Below are 24079 nucleotides of genomic sequence, written 5' to 3'. Positions count from 1 at the left end.
AATAAGCATAAATGTAATAACTCAAGCACTATTACAGACGGGAACATGCAACCTGTGCAATATCGAATCTATGGAACAAGAGATGTGACTAACTAATGTGATGACCATATATGGTCATGTGACCTCATCAAATATGCATAAATGTTATATTTGAAACACAGTAACAGATAGAAACACACAACCTGTGCAATATCGAAGCTATGAGACAAGATATGTGACTAACACATCTGATGCCCATACACGGTCATGTGACATCATTAAATATGCATAAATGTAATAACTCAAGCACTGTTACAGATAGGAAAATAGCAACCAATGCAATATTGAAGTTATTGCACAACAGAGCTGACAAAAACATTCAATGACCATATATGGTCATGGGACATCATTAAATATGCAAGATTGTAATACATTAAGCACTGTTACAGACAGGAACATGCAACATGTTTAGTATGAAGGCCATGCAATTTCCTTTAATATATTATTGTCAATGATGCTGATTTTGGAACGCTGCTAATAAGTCAGTGGGCTCGAAACCCGACATTGCTGCAACGCAGCTATATTTATTATTATTATTCTTCCGCCTAAATTTTTGGTCACGTTTTATGTCAACGCCGTTGGACCGATCAATTCAATAATTGCCACAATGGTAAAGCTATATGAGATCTGGTGCATATCCTAAGTTCAGACACATAGGTCACATGACCAGGCCGCCATCTTGGATTAAAGGCGAAATTTTCAATGCCGAATTGCGCACCTTTCTGAGGGTCTGAGTGCTCCAATTTTTTTATGATAGTAGCAGTGCGACAAGGGCTACAAATCTCATCAAAAAAAACTTTAGCGGTCACGTGACTTTTTTTTTAAGAATTTTTTTAAATTTTGTTTTGCATCTCATTTGCATAATTTTCGACAAATTAACTAACCCTGAATAACTTTGAAAGATCATATGACATATTATTTAATTCCAAAATATGGAATCCAGGCGATAAGCCGTTTTTTATTAGAAGATTTTAGAATGTTTTTTTCATATTTTTTTGTTCTTTTATATGGTCACGTGACCTCATTTTATAGACATAATTGCAATATCTCATGCACTGTTACAGATAGGAACATGCAACCAGTGCAATATTGAAGTGATGGTACATGAAATTCTACTAACAAACAAGATGACCATATATGGTCATGTGATCTCATTAAATATGCGTAAATGTAATATATCAAGCACTGTTACAGATAGGGACATGCAACCTGTGCAATATCGAAGCTATAAGACACGAGATGTGACTAACTAATGTGATGACCATATATGGTCATGTGACTTCATCAAATATGCATAAATGTAATAACTCAAGCACAGTTACAGACGGGAACATGCAACCAGTGCAATATTGAAGTGATGGTACATGAAATTTTACTAACAAACAGGATGACCATATATGGTCATGTGACCTCATTGAATATGCATAAATGTAATATATCAGGCACTGCAAGAGTTAGAGACATGCAACCTGTGCAATATCGAAGGTATGGGTCAAGAGATGTGGCTAACTAATGTGATGACCATATATGGTCATGTGACTTCATTAAATATGCATAATTGAATTATCTCAAGCACTGTTACAGACATGAACATGCAACCTGTGCAAAATCGAAGCTGTGGGACATGAGATGTGAGTAACTAATGTGATGACCGTATATGGTCATGTGACGTCATTAAATATGCATAACTGTAATATCTCAAGCAGAATCACAGATAGAGACATGCAACCTATGCAATATCGAAGCTATGAGACAAGAGATGTGGCTAACTAATGTGATGACCATATATGGTCATGTAATTTCATCAAATATGCATAAATGTAATAACTCAAGCACTGTTACAGATAGGAACATGCAACCAGTGCAATATTGAAGCTATTGCACAACAGAAGTGACTAACACATCCGATGACCATATATGGTCATGTGACCTCATCAAATATGCATAAATGTTATATCTCAAGCACTGTTACAGATAGGAACATGCAACCAGTGCAATATTGAAGCTATTGCACAACAGAAGTCACTAACATATCCGATGACCATATATGGTCATGTGACCTCATCAAATAAGCATAAATGTAATGACTCAATCACTATTACAGACGGGAACATGCAACCTGTGCAATATCGAATCTATGGAACAAGAGATGTGACTAACTAATGTGATGACCATATATGGTCATGTGACCTCATCAAATATGCATAAATGTTATATCTCAAGCACTGTTACAGATAGGAACATGCAACCAATGCAATATTGAAGTTATTGCACAACAGAGCTGACAAAAACATCAGATGACCATATATGGTCATGGGACATAATTAAATATGCGAGATTATAATACCTTAAGCACTGTTACAGACAGGAACATGTAACATGTTTAGTATGAAGGCCATGCAATTTCCTTTAATATATTATTGTCAATGATGCTGATTTTGGAACGTTGCTAATAAGTCAGTGGGCTCGAAACCCGACATTGCTGCAACGCAGCTATATTTATTATTATTATTCTTCCGCCGTTTTTCGGTCACACTTTATGTCAACGCCGTTGGACTGATCAGCTCAGTACTTGCCACATTGGTAAAGCTGGATGAGATCTAGTGCATATCCTAAGTTCAGACACATAGGTCACATGACCAGGCCGCCATCTTGGATTAAAGGCGAAATTTTCAATGCCGAATTGCGCACCTTTCTGAGGGTCTGAGTGCTCCAATTTTTTTATGATAGTTGCAGTGCGACAAGGGCTACAAATTTCATCAAAAAAAACTTTAGCGGTCACGTGACTTTTTTTTTAGAATTTTTTTAAATTTTGTTTTGCATCTCATTTGCATAATTTTCGACAAATCAACTAACCCTGAATAACTTTGAAAGATCGTATGACATAGTATTTAATTCCAAAATATGGAAGTCCAGGCGAAAAGCCGTTTTTTATAAGAAGATTTTAGAATGTTTTTTCATATTTTTTTGTTCTTTTATATGGTCACGTGACCTCATTTTATAGACATAATTGCAATATCTCAAGCACTGTTACAGATAGGAACATGCAACCAGTGCAATATTGAAGTGATGGTACATGAAATTCTACTAACAAACAAGATGACCATATATGGTCATGTGATCTCATTAAATATGCATAAATGTAATATATCAAGCACTGTTACAGATAGGGACATGCAACCTGTGCAATATCGAAGCTATAAGACACGAGATGTGACTAACTAATGTGATGACCATATATGGTCATGTGACTTCATCAAATATGCATAAATGTTATAACTCAAGCACAGTTACAGACGGGAACATGCAACCAGTGCAATATTGAAGGGATGGTACATGAAATTTTACTAACAAACAAGATGACCATATATGGTCATGTGACCTCATTGAATATGCATAAATGTAATATATCAAGCACTGCAAGAGTTAGGGACATGCAACTTGTGCAATATCGAAGGTATGGGTCAAGAGATGTGACTAACTAATGTGATGACCATATATGGTCATGTGACTTCATTAAATATGCATAATTGAATTATCTCAAGCACTGTTACAGACATGAACATGCAACCTGTGCAAAATCGAAGCTGTGGGACATGAGATGTGAGTAACTAATGTGATGACCGTATATGGTCATGTGACGTCATTAAATATGCATAATTGTAATATCTCAAGCAGAATCACAGATAGAGACATGTAACCTATGTAATATCGAAGCTATGAAACAAGAGATGTGGCTAACTATTGTGATGACCATATATGGTCATGTAATTTCATCAAATATGCATAAATGTAATAACTCAAGCACTGTTACAGATAGGAACATGCAACCAGTGCAATATTGAAGCTATTGCACAACAGAAGTGACTAACACATCCAATGAAAATATATGGTCATGTGACCTCATCAAATATGCATAAATGTTATATCTCAAGCACTGTTACAGATAGGAACATGCAACCAGTGCAATATTGAAGCAATTGCACAACAGAAGTCACTAACATATCCGATGAGCACATATGGTCATGTGACCTCATCAAATATGCATAAATGTTACATCTCAAGCACTGTTACAGATAGGAAAATGCAACCAATGCAATATTGAATTTATTGCACAACAGAGCTGACAAAAACATCCGATGACCATATATGGTCATGGGACATCATTAAATATGCAAGATTGTAATACCTTAAGCACTGTTACAGACAGGAACATGCAACATGTTTAGTATGAAGGCCATGCAATTTCCTTTAATATATTATTGTCAATGATGCTGATTTTGGAACGCTGCTAATAAGTCAGTGGGCTCGAAACCCGACATTGCTGCAACGCAGCTATATTTATTATTATTATTATTCCGCCAGATTTTTCGCTAAGCGCCATTCGAACACCGTTGCACATATCTTGAAAATGTTTGCACATGTTTGTAAAGTCTGATGAGATCTAGTGCATATCCTAAGATGACGCATATTGGTCACGTGGTACGGCGGCCATTTTGAATTTAAGGCCAAAAATGGCATGCTCATTTAAACACCTTTCTGAGGGTCTAGGAGTCTCAAACTTTCGCTTAAAAGAAGTATTGGCCCTAGAGCTACGTATTTCATGAAAAAAAAGTTGAACGGTCATGTGACTTTTTTTTCTAGAATTTTCTAAAATATTGTTTTGCATCTCATTTGCATAATTTTGATCGTATCAAAATTCCACGCCATAATTTTGAAGAACATCATACATACTACAGATTAATCAAAGATTCATGCAAGTGCGACCAGTAGTTTTGGAGCAGTTGATTTATGAATATTTTTCACATTTTATATAAAATAGTCAGCAATGTTGCATTGTGGGAAAGGGGGGAGGGCCCATATACGATACACATGGAATTGACATATATTGAGAACTATTGCACATACAAACATGGAACTAACGCTATATTGAAGACATTGGACAAGAGAATTGACCAAAATATTGGATGACCATATATGGTCATGCAACTCATTAAATATGCATGTCTCTAATATCTCAGGCACTATTGCAAGTACAAACATGGAACTAACGCTATATTGAAGACATAGGACGATAGAATTGACCAACTTATTCGATGACCATATATGGTCATAAAACTGATTAAATATGCATATCCATATATCTCCAGCACTTTTAAAGATAGAGACATGTACCCAAACCTATATTGAAGGTATTGGACAAGAGAATTGACCAAAATATTGGATGACCATATATGGTCATGCAACTCATTAAATATGCATGTCTCTAATATCTCAGGCACTATTGCAAGCACAAACATGAAACCAATGTTATATTGAAGACATTAGACAAAAGAATTGACCAACACAGTCGATGACCTTATATGGTCATACAACTCATTAAATATGCATGTCTCTAATATCTCGAGCACTATTGCAAGCACAAACATGGAATCTATGCTATATAGAAGACATTAAACAAAAGGATTGACCAACATATTTGATTACCATATATGGTCATAAAACTCATTAAATATGCATATCCATAATATTTCGAGCACTTTTAAAGATAGGGACATGTACCCAAACCTATACTGAAGACATTGGACAAGAAAATTGTCCAACATATGAGATGACCATATATGGTCATAGAACTCATTAAATGTGAACGCCTCTAATATTTTAGGCACTGTTGCAGGTAGGAACATGGAACCAATGCTATATTGAAGACATTGGACAAAAGAATTGACAAACATACAAGATGACTATATATGGTCATATAACTCATTACATATGCATGGCAATAATATCTCGGACACTATCACATATACAAACATGGGACCAACGTTAATTTTGAGGGCTATTGCAAACAGTCATACCTGGCCATGCATTGCATATGACTTGGCCATGTCTTGAAAACCGGTGATTGCTGCTATGCAGCTATATTTATTATTAGGGTTTCGAGCCCATTTGGTCGAAACCCTTTTGTAATTGTTCCGTTTATTATTAGGGTTTCGAGCCCATTTGGTCGAAACCCTATTGTAATTGTTCCGTTTATTATTATTATTATTATTATTATTATTATTATTCTTCCGCCTAAATTTTTGGTCACGCTTTATGTCAACACCGTTGGACCGATCAGTTCCATACTTGCCACAATGGTAAAGCTGTATGAGATCTGGTGCATATCCTAAGTTCAGACACATAGGTCACATGACCAGGCCGCCATCTTGGATTAAAGGCGAAATTTTCAATGCCGAATTGCGCACCTTTCTGAGGGTCTGAGTGCTCCAATTTTTTTATGATAGTAGCAGTGCGACAAGGGCTACAAATTTCATCAAAAAAAACTTTAGCGGTCACGTGACTAATTTTTTTCTAGAATTTTTTTAATTTTCTTTTGCATCTCATTTGCATAATTTTCGACTAATCAACTATCCCTGAATAACTTTGAAAGATCATATGACATAGTATTTAATTCCAAAATATGAAGTCCAGGCGATAAGCCGTTTTTTAGAAGAAGATTTTAGAATGTTTTTTCATATTTTTTTTGTTCTTTTATATGGTCACGTGACCTCATTTTATAGACATAATTGCAATATCTCAAGCACTTTTACAGATAGGAACATGCAACCAGTGCAATATTGAAGTGATGGTACATGAAATTCTACTAACAAACAAGATGACCATATATGGTCATGTGATCTCATTAAATATGCATAAATGTAATATATCAAGCACTGTTACAGATAGCGACATGCAACCTGTGCAATATCGAAGCTATAAGACACGAGATGTGACTAACTAATGTGATGACCATATATGGTCATGTGACTTCATCAAATATGCATAAATGTAATAACTCAAGCACAGTTACAGACGGGAACATGCAACCAGTGCAATATTGAAGTGATGGTACATGAAATTTTACTAACAAACAAGATGACCATATATGGTCATGTGACCTCATTGAATATGATTAAATGTAATATATCAAGCACTGTAAGAGTTAGGGACATGCATCCTGTGCAATATCGAAGGTATGGGTCAAGAGATGTGACTAACTAATGTGATGACCATATATGGTCATGTGACTTCATTAAATATGCATAATTGAATTATCTCAAGCACTGTTACAGTTAGAAACATGCAACCTGTGCAATATCGAAGCTGTGAGACAAGAGATGTGACTAACTAATGTGATGACCATATATGGTCATGCAACTTCATCAAATATGCATACATGAAATAACTCAAGCACTGTTACAGACATGAACATGCAACCTGTGCAAAATCGAAGCTATGGGACATGAGATGTGAGTAACTAATGAGATGACCGTATATGGTCATGTGACGTCATTAAATATGCATAATTGTAATATCTCAAGCAGAATCACAAATAGAGACATGCAACATATGCAATATCGAAGCTATGAGACAAGAGATGTGACTAACAAATGTGATGACCATATATGGTCATGTAACTTCATCAAATATGCATAAATGTAGTAACTTAAGCACTGTTACAGATAGGAACATCCAACCAGTGCAATATTGAAGCTATTGCACAACAGAAGTGACTAACACATCTGATGACCATATATGGTCATGTGACCTCATCAAATATGCATAAATGTTATATCTCAATCACTGTTACAGATAGGAACATGCAACCAGTGCAATATTGAAGCTATTGCGCAACAGAAGTGACTAACATATCCGATGACCATATATGGTCATGTGACCTCATCAAATAAGCATAAATGTAATAACTCAAGCACTATTACAGACGGGAACATGCAACCTGTGCAATATCGAATCTATGGAACAATAGATGTGACTAACTAATGTGATGACCATATATGGTCATGTGACCTCATCAAATATGCATAAATGTTATATGTCAAGCACTGATACAGATAGGAACATGCAACCAGTGCAATATTGAAGTTATTGCACAACAGAAGTGACCGACACATCCGATGTCCATATATGGTCATGTGACATCATTAAATATGTATGATTGTAAAACATTAAGCACTGTTACAGACAGGAACATGTAACATGTTTAGTGTGAAGGCCATGCAAATCCATTAATATATTCTTGTCGATGATGCTGGTTTTGGAACGCTGCTAATAAGTCAGTGGGCTCGAAACCCGACATTGCTGCAACGCAGCTATATTTAGGGTTTCGAGCCCATTTGGTCGAAACCCTATTGTAATTGTTCCGTTTATTATTATTATTATTATTATTATTATTATTATTCTTCCGCCTAAATTTTTGGTCACGCTTTATGTCAACACCGTTGGACCGATCAGTTCCATACTTGCCACAATGGTAAAGCTGTATGAGATCTGGTGCATATCCTAAGTTCAGACACATAGGTCACATGACCAGGCCGCCATCTTGGATTAAAGGCGAAATTTTCAATGCCGAATTGCGCACCTTTCTGAGGGTCTGAGTGCTCCAATTTTTTTATGATAGTAGCAGTGCGACAAGGGCTACAAATTTCATCCAAAAAAACTTTAGCGGTCACGTGACTTTTTTTTTTAGAATTTTTTGAAATTTTGTTTTGCATCTCATTTGCATAATTTTCGACAAATCAACTAACCCTGAATAACTTTGAAAGATCATATGACATAGTATTTAATTCCAAATTATGGAAGTCCAGGCGAAAAGCCGTTTTTTATAAGAAGATTTTAGAATGTTTTTTCATATTTTTTTGTTCTTTTATATGGTCACGTGACCTCATTTTATAGACATAATTGCAATATCTTAAGCACTGTTACAGTTAGGAACATGCAACCAGTGCAATATTGAAGTGATGGTACATGAAATTCTACTAACAAACAAGATGACCATATATGGTCATGTGATCTCATTAAATATGCATGAATGTAATATATCAAGCACTGTTACAGATAGGGACATGCAACCTGTGCAATATCGAAGCTATAAGACACGAGATGTGACTAACTAATGTGATGACCATATATGGTCATGTGACTTCATCAAATATGCATAAATGTAATAACTCAAGCACAGTTACAGACGGGAACATGCAACCAGTGCAATATTGAAGGGATGGTTCATGAAATTTTACTAACAAACAAGATGACCATATATGGTCATGTGACCTCATTGAATATGCATAAATGTAATATATCAAGCACTGCAAGAGTTAGGGACATGCAACTTGTGCAATATCGAAGGTATGGGTCAAGAGATGTGACTAACTAATGTGATGACCATATATGGTCATGTGACTTCATTAAATATGCATAATTGAATTATCTCAAGCACTGTTACAGACATGAACATGCAACCTGTGCAAAATCGAAGCTGTGGGACATGAGATGTGAGTAACTAATGTGATAATCGTATATGGTCATGTGACGTCATTAAATATGCATAATTGTAATATCTCAAGCAGAATCACAGATAGAGACATGCAACCTATGCAATATCGGAGCCATGTGACAAGAGATATGACTAACTAATGTGATGACCATATATGGTCATGTAACTTCATCAAATATGCATAAATGTTATATCTCAAGCACTGTTACAGATAGGAACATGCAACCAGTGCAATATTGAAGCTATTGCACAACAGAAGTGACTAACATATCCGATGACCATATATGGTCATGTGACCTTATCAAATAAGCATAAATGTAATAACTCAAGCACTATTACAGACGGGAACATGCAACCTGTGCATTATCGAATCTATGGAACAAGAGATGTGACTAACTAATGTGATGACCACATATGGTCATGTGACCTTGTCAAATATGCATAAATGTTATATCTCAAGCACTGTTACAGATAGGAACATGCAACCAATGCAATATTGAAGTTATTGCACAACAGAGCTGACAAAAAAACATCAGATGACCATATATGGTCATGTGACATCATTAAATATGCGAGATTGTAATACCTTAAGCACTGTTACAGACAGGAACATGTAACATGTTTAGTATGAAGGCCATGCAATTTCCTTTAATACATTATTGTCAATGATGCTGATTTTGGAACGCTGCTAATAAGTCAGTGGGCTCGAAACCCGACATTGCTGCAACGCAGCTATATTTATTATTATTATTCTTCCGCCTAAATTTTTGGTCACGCTTTATGTCAACACCGTTGGACCGATCAGTTCCATACTTTCCACAATGGTAAAGCTGTATGAGATCTGGTGCATATCCTAAGTTCAGACACATAGGTCACATGACCAGGCCGCCATCTTGGATTAAAGGCGAAATTTTCAATGCCGAATTGCGCACCTTTCTGAGGGTCTGAGTGCTCCACTTTTTTTATGATAGTAGCAGTGCGACAAGGGCTACAAATTTCATCAAAAAAAACTTTAGCGGTCACGTGACTTTTTTTTTTAGAATTTTTTTAAATTTTGTTTTGCATCTCATTTGCATAATTTTCGACAAATCAACTAACCCTGAATAACTTTGAAAGATCATATGACATAGTATTTAATTCCAAAATATGGAAGTCCAGGCGAAAAGCCGTTTTTTATAAGAAGATTTTAGAATGTTTTTTCATATTTTTTTGTTCTTTTATATGGTCACGTGACCTCATTTTATAGACATAATTGCAATATCTCAAGCACTGTTACAGATAGGAACATGCAACCAGTGCAATATTGAAGTGATGGTACATGAAATTCTACTAACAAACAAGATGACCATATATGGTCATGTGATCTCATTAAATATGCATAAATGTAATATATCAAGCACTGTTACAGATAGGGACATGCAACCTGTGCAATATCGAAGCTATAAGACACGAAATGTGACTAACTAATGTGATGACCATATATGGTCATGTGACTTCATCAAATATGCATAAATGTAATAACTCAAGCACAGTTACAGACGGGAACATGCAACCAGTGCAATATTGAAGTGATGGTACATGAAATTCTAATAACAAACAAGATGACCATATATGGTCATGTGATCTCATTAAATATGCATAAATGTAATATCTCAAGCAGAATTACAGATAGAGACATGCAACCTGTGCAATATTCAAGCTATTAGACAAAGATATGTGACTAACAAATGTGATGACCATATATGGCCATGTGACTTCAGTAAATATGCATAATTGTAATATCTCAAGCAGAATTACAGATAGATACATGTAACCTGTGCAATATTGAAGTGATGGTACATGAAATTCTACTAACAAACAAGATGACCATATATGGTCATGTGATCTCATTAAATATGCATAAATGTAATATATCAAGCACTGTTACAGATAGGGACATGCAACCTGTGCAATATCGAAGCTATAAGACACGAGATGTGACTAACTAATGTGATGACCATATATGGTCATGTGACCTCATTGAATATGCATAAATGTAATATATCAAGCACTGCAAGAGTTAGTTACATGCAACCTGTGCAATATTGGAGGTATGGGTCAAGAGATGTGACTAACTAATGTGATGACCATATATGGTCATGTGACTTCATTAAATATGCATAATTGAATCATCTCAAGCACTGTTACAGATAGAAACATGCAACCTGTGCAAAATCGAAGCTATGGGACATGAGATGTGAGTAACTAATGTGATGACCGTATATGGTCATGTGCCGTCATTAAATATGCATAATTGTAATATCTCAAGCAGAATCACAGATAGAGACATGCAACCTATGCAATATCGAAGCTATGTGACAAGAGATATGAGTAACTAATGTGATGACCATATATGGTCATGTAACTTCATCAAATATGCATAAATGTAATAACTCAAGCACTGTTACAGATAGGAACATGCAACCAGTGCAATATTGAAGCTATTGCACAACAAAAGTGACTAACACATCCGATGACCATATATGGTTATGTGACCTCATCAAATATGCATAAATGTTATATCTCAAGCACTGTTACAGATAGGAACATGCAACCAGTGCAATATTGAAGCTATTGCACAACAGAAGTGACTAACATATCCGTTGACCATATATGGTCATGTGACCTCATCAAATAAGCATAAATGTAATAACTCAAGCACTATTACAGACGGGAATATGCAACCTGTGCAATATCGAATCTATGGAACAAGAGATGTGACTAACTAATGTGATGACCATATATGGTCAGGTGACCTCATCCAATATGCACAAATGTTATATCTCAAGCACTATTACAGATAGGAACATGCAACCAATGCACTATTGAAGTTATTGCACAACAGAGCTGAAAAAAACATCCGATGACCGTATATGGTCATGGGACATTATTAAATATGCAAGATTGTAATACGTTAAGCACTGTTACAGACAGGAACATGTAACATGTTTAGTATGAAGGCCATGCAATTTCCTTTAATATATTATTGTCAATGATGCTGGTTTTGGAACGCTGCTAATATGTCAGTGGGCTCGAAACCCGACATTGCTGCAACGCAGCTATATTTATTATTATTATTATTATTATTCTTCCGCCTAAATTTTTGGTCACGCTTTATGTCAACACCGTTGGACCGATCAGTTCCATACTTGCCACAATGGTAAAGCTGTATGAGATCTGGTGCATATCCTATGTTCAGACACATAGGTCACATGACCAGGCCGCCATCTTGGATTAAAGGCGAAATTTTCAATGCCGAATTGCGCACCTTTCTGAGGGTCTGAGTGCTCCAATTTTTTTATGATAGTAGCAGTGCGACAAGGGCTACAAATTTCATCAAAAAAAACTTTAGCGGTCACGTGACTTTTTTTTTTAGAATTTTTTGAAATTTTGTTTTGCATCTCATTTGCATAATTTTCGACAAATCAACTAACCCTGAATAACTTTGAAAGATCATATGACATAGTATTTAATTCCAAAATATGGATCCATGCGAAAAGCCGTTTTTTATAAGAAGATTTTAGAATGTTTTTTCATATTTTTTTGTTCTTTTATATGGTCACGTGACCTCATTTTATAGACATAATTGCAATATCTCAAGCACTGTTACAGATAGGAACATGCAACCAGTGCAATATTGAAGTGATGGTACATGAAATTCTACTAACAAACAAGATGACCATATATGGTCATGTGATCTCATTAAATATGCATAAATGTAATATATCAAGCACTGTTACAGATAGGGACATGCAACCTGTGCAATATCGAAGCTATAAGACACGAGATGTGACTAACTAATGTGATGACCATATATGGTCATGTGACTTCATCAAATATGCATAAATGTAATAACTCAAGCACAGTTACAGACGGGAACATGCAACCAGTGCAATATTGAAGTGATGGTACATGAAATTTTACTAACAAACAAGATGACCATATATGGTCATGTGACCTCATTGAATATGCATAAATGTAATATATCAAGCACTGCAAGAGTTAGGGACATGCAACCTGTGCAATATCGAAGGTATGGGTCAAGAGATGTGGCTAACTAATGTGATGACCATATATGGTCATGTGACTTTATTAAATATGCATAATTGAATTATCTCAAGCACTGTTACAGACATGAACATGCAAACAGTGCAATATTGAAGCTATTGCACAACAGAAGTGACTAACACATCCGATGACCATATATGGTCATGTGACCTCATCAAATATGCATAAATGTTATATCTCAAGCACTGTTACAGATAGCAACATGCAACCAGTGCAATATTGAAGCTATTGCACAACAGAAGTCACTAACATATCCGATGACCATATATGGTCATGTGACCTCATCAAATAAGCATAAATGTAATAACTCAAGCACTATTACAGACGGGAACATGCAACCTGTGCAATATCGAATCTATGGAACAAGAGATGTGACTAACTAATGTGATGACCATATATGGTCATGTGACCTCATCAAATATGCATAAATGTTATATTTGAAACACAGTAACAGAAAGAAACACACAACCTGTGCAATATCGAAGCTATGAGACAAGATATGTGACTAACACATCTGATGCCCATACACGGTCATGTGACATCATTAAATATGCATAAATGTAATAACTCAAGCACTGTTACAGACGGGAACATGCAACCAGTGCAATATCGAATCTATGGAACAAGAGATGTGACTAACTAATGTGATGACCACATATGGTCATGTGACCTCATCAAATATGCATAAATGTTACATCTCAAGCACTGTTACAGATAGGAAAATGCAACCAATGCAATATTGAAGTTATTGCACAACAGAGCTGACAAAAACATCTGATGACCATATATGGTCATGGGACATCATTAAATATGCAAGATTGTAATACCTTAAGCACTGTTACAGACAGGAACATGTAACATGTTTAGTATGAAGGCCATGCAATTTCCTTTAATATATTATTGTCAATGATGCTGATTTTGGAACGCTGCTAATAAGTCAGTGGGCTCGAAACCCGACATTGCTGCAACGCAGCTATATTTATTATTATTATTCTTCCGCCAAAATTTTTGGTCACGCTTTATGTCAACACCGTTGGACCGATCAGTTCCATACTTGCCACAATGGTAAAGCTGTATGAGATCTGGTGCATATCCTAAGTTCAGACACATAGGTCACATGACCAGGCCGCCATCTTGGATTAAAGGCGAAATTTTCAATGCCGAATTGCGCACCTTTCTGAGGGTCTGAGTGCTCCAATTTTTTTATGATAGTAGCAGTGCGACAAGTGCTACAAGTTTCATCAAAAAAAACTTTAGCGGTCACGTGACTTTTTTTTTTAGAATTTTTTGAAATTTTGTTTTGCATCTCATTTGCATAATTTTCGACAAATCAACTAACCCTGAATAACTTTGAAAGATCATATGACATAGTATTTAATTCCAAAATATGGAAGTCCAGGCGAAAAGCCGTTTTTTATAAGAAGATTTTAGAATGTTTTTTCATATTTTTTTTGTTCTTTTATATGGTCACGTGACCTCATTTTATAGACATAATTGCAATATCTCAAGCACTGTTACAGATAGGAACATGCAACCAGTGCAATATTGAAGTGATGGTACATGAAATTCTACTAACAAACAAGATGACCATATATGGTCATGTGATCTCATTAAATATGCATAAATGTAATATATCAAGCACTGTTACAGATAGGGACATGCAACCTGTGCAATATCGAAGCTATAAGACACGAGATGTGACTAACTAATGTGATGACCATATATGGTCATGTGACTTCATCAAATATGCATAAATGTAATAACTCAAGCACTGTTACAGATAGGAACATGCAACCAGTGCAATATTGAAGCTATTGCACAACAGAAGTGACTAACACATCTGATGACCATATATGGTCATGTGACATCATCAAATATGCATAAATGTTATATCTCATGCACTGTTACAGATAGGAACATGCAACCAGTGCAATATTGAAGCTATTGCACAACAGAAGTGACTAACATATCCGTTGACCATATATGGTCATGTGACCTCATCAAATAAGCATAAATGTAATAACTCAAGCACTATTACAGACGGGAATATGCAACCTGTGCAATATCGAATCTATGGAACAAGAGATGTGACTAACTAATGTGATGACCACATACGGTCATGTGACCTCATCAAATATGCATAAATGTTATATCTCAAGCACTGTTACAGAGAGGAAAATGCAACCAATGCAATATTGAAGTTATTGCACAACAGAGCTGATAAAAACATCCGATGACCATATATGGTCATGGGACATTATTAAATATGCAAGATTGTAATACCCTAAGCACTGTTACAGACAGGAACATGCAACATGTTTAGTATGAAGGCCATGCAATTTCCTTAAATATATTATTGTCAATGATGCTGATTTTGGAACGCTGCTAATAAGTCAGTGGGCTCGAAACCCGCCATTGCTGCAACGCAGCTATATTTAGGGTTTCGAGCCCATTTGGTCGAAACCCTATTGTAATTGTTCCGTTTATTATTATTAGGGTTTCGAGCCCATTTGGTCGAAACCCTATTGAAATTGTTCCGTTTATTAGGGTTTCGAGCCCATTTGGTCGAAACCCTATTGTAATTGTTCCGTTTATTATTATTATTAGGGTTTCGAGCCCATTTGGTCGAAACCCTTTTGTAATTGTTCCGTTTATTATTATTATTATTATTAGGGTTTCGAGCCCATTTGGTCGAAACCCTATTGTAATTGTTCCGTTTATTATTAGGGTTTCGAGCCCATTTGGTCGAAACCCTTTTGTAATTGTTCCGTTTATTATTAGGGTTTCGAGCCCATTTGGTCGAAACCCTATTGTAATTGTTCCGTTTATTATTATTATTATTATTATTATTCTTCCGCCTAAATTTTTGGTCACGCTTTATGTCAACACCGTTGGACCGATCAGTTCCATACTTGCCACAATGGTAAAGCTGTATGAGATCTGGTGCATATCCTAAGTTCAGACACATAGGTCACATGACCAGGCCGCCATCTTGGATTAAAGGCGAAATTTTCAATGCCGAATTGCGCACCTTTCTGAGGGTCTGAGTGCTCCAATTTTTTTTATGATAGTAGCAGTGCGACAAGGGCTACAAATTTCATCAAAAAAAACTTTAGCGGTCACGTGACTAATTTTTTTCTAGAATTTTTTTAATTTTCTTTTGCATCTCATTTGCATAATTTTCGACTAATCAACTATCCCTGAATAACTTTGAAAGATCATATGACATAGTATTTAATTCCAAAATATGAAGTCCAGGCGATAAGCCGTTTTTTAGAAGAAGATTTTAGAATGTTTTTTCATATTTTTTTTGTTCTTTTATATGGTCACGTGACCTCATTTTATAGACATAATTGCAATATCTCAAGCACTTTTACAGATAGGAACATGCAACCAGTGCAATATTGAAGTGATGGTACATGAAATTCTACTAACAAACAAGATGACCATATATGGTCATGTGATCTCATTAAATATGCATAAATGTAATATATCAAGCACTGTTACAGATAGCGACATGCAACCTGTGCAATATCGAAGCTATAAGACACGAGATGTGACTAACTAATGTGATGACCATATATGGTCATGTGACTTCATCAAATATGCATAAATGTAATAACTCAAGCACAGTTACAGATGGGAACATGCAACCAGTGCAATATTGAAGTGATGGTACATGCAATTTTACTAACAAACAAGATGACCATATATGGTCATGTGACCTCATTGAATATGATTAAATGTAATATATCAAGCACTGTAAGAGTTAGGGACATGCATCCTGTGCAATATCGAAGGTATGGGTCAAGAGATGTGACTAACTAATGTGATGACCATATATGGTCATGTGACTTCATTAAATATGCATAATTGAATTATCTCAAGCACTGTTACAGTTAGAAACATGCAACCTGTGCAATATCGAAGCTGTGAGACAAGAGATGTGACTAACTAATGTGATGACCATATATGGTCATGTAACTTCATCAAATATGCATACATGAAATAACTCAAGCACTGTTACAGACATGAACATGCAACCTGTGCAAAATCGAAGCTATGGGATATGAGATGTGAGTAACTAATGAGATGACCGTATATGGTCATGTGACGTCATTAAATATGCATAATTGTAATATCTCAAGCAGAATCACAAATAGAGACATGCAACATATGCAATATCGAAGCTATGAGACAAGAGATGTGACTAACTAATGTAATGACCATATATGGTCATGTAACTTCATCAAATATGCATAAATGTAGTAACTCAAGCACTGTTACAGATAGGAACATGCAACCAGTGCAATATTGAAGCTATTGCACAACAGAAGTGACTAACACATCTGATGACCATATATGGTCATGTGACCTCATCAAATATGCATAAATGTTATATCTCAATCACTGTTACAGATAGGAACATGCAACCAGTGCAATATTGAAGCTATTGCACAACAGAAGTGACTAACATATCCGATGACCATATATGGTCATGTGACCTCATCAAATAAGCATAAATGTAATAACTCAAGCACTATTACAGACGGGAACATGCAACCTGTGCAATATCGAATCTATGGATCAAGAGATGTGACTAACTAATGTGATGACCACATATGGTCATGTGACCTCATCAAATATGCATAAATGTTATATCTCAAGCACTGTTACAGATAGGAAAATGCAACCAATGCAATATTGAAGGGATGGTACATGAAATTTTACTAACAAACAAGATGACATATATGGTCATGTGACCTCATTGAATATGCATAAATGTAATATATCAAGCACTGCAAGAGTTAGGGACATGCAACCTGTGCAATATCGAAGGTATGGTCAAGAGATGTGGCTAACTAATGTGATGACCATATATGGTCATGTGACTTCATTAAATATGCATAATTGAATTATCTCAAGCACTGTTACAGACATGAACATGCAACCTGTGCAAAATCGAAGCTGTGGGACATGAGATGTGAGTAACTAATGTGATGACCGTATATGGTCATGTGACGTCATTAAATATGCATAATTGTAATATCTCAAGCAGAATCACAGATAGAGACATGCAACCTATGCAATATCGAAGCTATGAGACAAGAGATGTGGCTAACTAATGTGATGACCATATATGGTCATGTAATTTCATCAAATATGCATAAATGTTATATGTCAAGCACTGATACAGATAGGAACATGCAACCAGTGCAATATTGAAGTTATTGCACAACAGAAGTGACCGACACATCCGATGTCCATATATGGTCATGTGACATCATTAAATATGTATGATTGTAAAACATTAAGCACTGTTACAGACAGGAACATGTAACATGTTTAGTATGAAGGCCATGCAAATCCATTAATATATTCTTGTCGATGATGCTGGTTTTGGAACGCTGCTAATAAGTCAGTGGGCTCGAAACCCGACATTGCTGCAACGCAGCTATATTTATTATTATTATTATTATTATTCTTCCGCCTAAATTTTTGGTCACGCTTTATGTCAACGCCGTTGGACCGATCAATTCAATACTTGCCACAATGGTAAAGCTATATGAGATCTGGTGCATATCCTAAGTTCAGACACATAGGTCACATGACCAGGCCGCCATCTTGGATTAAAGGCGAAATTTTCAATGCCGAATTGCGCACCTTTCTGAGGGTCTGAGTGCTCCAATTTTTTTATGATAGTAGCAGTGCGACACGGGCTACAAATTTCATCAAAAAAAACTTTAGCGGTCACGTGACTTTTTTTTTAAGAATTTTTTTAAATTTTGTTTTGCATCTCATTTGCATAATTTTCGACAAATCAACTAACCCTGAATAACTTTGAAAGATCATATGACATAGTATTTAATTCCAAAATATGGAAGTCCAGGCGAAAAGCCGTTTTTTATAAGAAGATTTTAGAATGTTTTTTCATATTTTTTTGTTCTTTTATATGGTCACGTGACCTCATTTTATAGACATAATTGCAATATCTCAAGCACTGTTACAGATAGGAACATGCAACCAGTGCAATATTGAAGTGATGGTACATGAAATTCTACTAACAAACAAGATGACCATATATGGTCATGTGATCTCATTAAATATGCATAAATGTAATATATCAAGCACTGTTACAGATAGGGACATGCAACCTGTGCAATATCGAAGCTATAAGATACAAGATGTGACTAACTAATGTGGTGACCATATATGGTCATGTGACTTCATCAAATATGCATAAATGTAATAACTCATGCACAGTTACAGACGGGAACATGCAACCAGTGCAATATTGAAGTGATGGTACATGAAATTTTACTAACAAACAAGATGACTATATATGGTCATGTGACCTCATTGAATATGCATAAATGTAATATATCAAGCACTGCAAGAGTTAGTTACATGCAACCTGTGCAATATCGGAGGTATGGGTCAAGAGATGTGACTAACTAATGTGATGACCATATATGGTCATGTGACTTCATTAAATATGCATAATTGAATTATCTCAAGCACTGTTACAGATAGAAACATGCAACCTGTGCAAAATCGAAGCTATGGGACATGAGATGTGAGTAACAAATGTGATGACCGTATATAGTCATGTGCCGTCATTAAATATGCATAATTGTAATATCTCAAGCAGAATCACAGATAGAGACATGCAACCTATGCAATATCGAAGCTATGTGACAAGAGATATGACTAACTAATGTGATGACCATATATGGTCATGTAACTTCATCAAATATGCATAAATGTAATAACTCAAGCACTGTTACAGATAGGAACATGCAACCAGTGCAATATTGAAGCTATTGCACAAGAGAGGTGACTAACATATCCGTTGACCATATATGGTCATGTGACCTCATCAAATAAGCATAAATGTAATAACTCAAGCACTATTACAGACGGGAATATGCAACCTGTGCAATATCGAATCTATGGAACAAGAGATGTGACTAACTAATGTGATGACCATATATGGTCAGGTGACCTCATCAAATATGCACAAATGTTATATCTCAAGCACTGTTACAGATAGGAACATGCAACCAATGCAATATTGAAGTTATTGCACAACAGAGCTGAAACAAACATCCGATGACCGTATATGGTCATGGGACATTATTAAATATGCAAGATTGTAATACCTTAAGCACTGTTACAGACAGGAACATGTAACATGTTTAGTATGAAGGCCATGCAATTTCCATTAATATATTATTGTCAATGATGCTGATTTTGGAACGCTGCTAATATGGCAGTGGGCTCGAAACCCGACATTGCTGCAACGCAGCTATATTTAGGGTTTCGAGCCCATTTGGTCGAAACCCTATTGTAATTGTTCCGTTTATTATTATTATTATTATTATTATTATTATTATTCTTCCGCCTAAATTTTTGGTCACGCTTTATGTCAACACCGTTGGACCGATCAGTTCCATACTTGCCACAATGGTAAAGCTGTATGAGATCTGGTGCATATCCTAAGTTCAGACACATAGGTCACATGACCAGGGTGCCATCTTGGATTAAAGGCGAAATTTTCAATGCCGAATTGCGCACCTTTCTGAGGGTCTGAGTGCTCCAATTTTTTTATGATAGTAGCAGTGCGACAAGGGCAACAAATTTCATCAAAAAAAACTTTAGCGGTCACGTGACTTTTTTTTTTAGAATTTTTTGAAATTTTGTTTTGCATCTCATTTGCATAATTTTCGACAAATCAACTAACCCTGAATAACTTTGAAAGATCATATGACATAGTATTTAATTACAAAATATGGAAGTCCAGGCGAAAAGCCGTTTTTTATAAGAAGATTTTAGAATGTTTTTTCATATTTTTTTGTTCTTTTATATGGTCACGTGACCTCATTTTATAGACATAATTGCAATATCTCAAGCACTGTTACAGATAGGAACATGCAACCAGTGCAATATTGAAGTGATGGTACATGAAATTCTACTAACAAACAAGATGACCATATATGGTCATGTGATCTCATTAAATATGCATATATGTAATATATCAAGCACTGTTACAGATAGGGACATGCAACCTGTGCAATATCGAAGCTATAAGACATGAGATGTGACTAACTAATGTGATGACCATATATGGTCATGTGACTTCATCAAATGTGCATAAATGTCATAACTCAAGCACAGTTACAGACGGGAACATGCAACCAGTGCAATATTGAAGGGAGGGTACATGAAATTTTACTAACAAACAAGATGACCATATATGGTCATGTGACCTCATTGAATATGCATAAATGTAATATATCAAGCACTGCAAGAGTTAAGGACATGCAACCTGTGCAATATCGAAGGTATGGGTCAAGAGATGTGACTAACTAATGTGATGACCATATATGGTCATGTGACTTCATTAAATATGCATAATTGAATTATCTCAAGCACTGTTACAGACATGAACATGCAACCTGTGCAAAATCGAAGCTGTGGGACATGAGATGTGAGTAACTAATGTGATAACCATATATGGTCATGTGACGTCATTCAATATGCATAATTGTAATATCTCAAGCAGAATCACAGATAGAGACATGCAACCTATGCAATATCGAAGCTATGAGACAAGAGATGTGGCTAACTAATGTGATGACCATATATGGTCACGTAATTTCATCAAATATGCATAAATGTAATAACTCAAGCACTGTTACAGATAGGAACATGCAACCAGTGCAATATTGAAGCTATTGCACGACAGAAGTGACTAACATATCCGATGACCATCTATGGTCATGTGACCTCATCAAATAAGCATAAATGTAATAAATCAAGCACTATTACAGATGGGAACATGCAATCTGTGCAATATCGAATCTATGGAACAAGAGATGTGACTAACTAATGTGATGACCATATATGGTCATGTGACCTCATCAAATATGCATAAATGTTATATCTCAAGCACTGTTGCAGATAGGAACATGCAATCAATGCAATATTGAAGTTATTGCACAACAGAGCTGACAAAAACATCAGATGACCATATATGGTCATTGGACATCATTAAATATGTGAGATTGTAATACCTTAAGCGCTGTTACAGACAGGAACATGTAACATGTTTAGTATGAAGGCCATGCAATTTCCTTTAATATATTATTGTCAATGATGCTGATTTTGGAACGCTGCTAATAAGTCAGTGGGCTCGAAACCCGACATTGCTGCAACGCAGCTATATTTATTATTATTATTCTTCCGCCTAAATTTTTGGACACGCTTTATGTCAACACCGTTGGACCAATCAGTTTCATACTTGCCACAATGTTAAAGCTGTATGAGATCTGGTGCATATCCTAAGTTCAGACACATAGGTCACATGACCAGGCCGCCATCTTGGATTAAAGGCGAAATTTTCAATGCCGAATTGCGCACCTTTCTGAGGGTCTGAGTGCTCCAATTTTTTTATGATAGTAGCAGTGAGACAAGGGCTACACATTTCATCAAAAAAAACTTTAGCGGTCACGTGACTTTTTTTTTTAGAATTTTTTTAAATTTTGTTTTGCATCTCATTTGCATAATTTTCGACAAATCAACCAACCCTGAATAACTTTGAAAGATCATATGACATAGTATTTAATTCCAAAATATTGAGTCCAGGCGATAAGCCGTTTTTTATAAGAAGATTTTAGAATGTTTTTCCATATTTTTTGTTCTTTTACATGGTCACGTGACCTCATTTTTTAGACATAATTGCAATATCTCAAGCACTGTTACAGATAGGAACATGCAACCAGTGCAATATTGAAGTGATGGTACATGAAATTCTACTAACAAACAAGATGACCATATATGGTCATGTGATCTCATTAAATATGCATAAATGTAATATATCAAGCACTGTTACAGATAGGGACATGCAAGCTGTGCAATATCGAAGCTATAAGAGACGAGATGTGACTAACTAATGTGATGACCATATATGGTCATGTGACTTCATCAAATATGCATAAATGTAATAACTCAAGCACAGTTACAGACGGGAACATGCAACCAGTGCAATATTGAAGTGATGGTACATGAAATTTTACTAACAAACAAGATGACCATATATGGTCATGTGACTTCATTAAATATGCATAATTGTAATATCTCAAGCAGAATCACAGATAGAGACATGCAACCTATGCAATATCGAAGCTATGTGACAAGAGATATGACTAACTAATGTGATGACCATATATGGTCATGTAACTTCATCAAACATGCATAAATGTAATAACTCAAGCACTGTTACAGATAGGAACATGCAACCAGTGCAATATTGAAGCTATTGCACAACAGAAGTGACTAACATATCCGTTGACCATATATGGTCATGTGACCTCATCAAATAAGCATAAATGTAATAACTCAAGCACTATTACAGACGGGAATATGCAACCTGTGCAATATCGAATCTATGGAACAAGAGATGTGACTAACTAATGTGATGACCATATATGGACAGGTGACCTCATCAAATATGCACAAATGTTATATCTCAAGCACTGTTACAGATAGGAACATGCAACCAATGCAATATTGAAGTTATTGCACAACAGAGCT

This window comes from Saccoglossus kowalevskii, chromosome 14 (genome assembly GCF_978046115.1).
Source record: "Saccoglossus kowalevskii chromosome 14, keSacKowa6.1, whole genome shotgun sequence".
Taxonomy (NCBI): domain Eukaryota; kingdom Metazoa; phylum Hemichordata; class Enteropneusta; family Harrimaniidae; genus Saccoglossus; species Saccoglossus kowalevskii.
Note: the sequence above shows the minus strand (reverse complement) of the source record.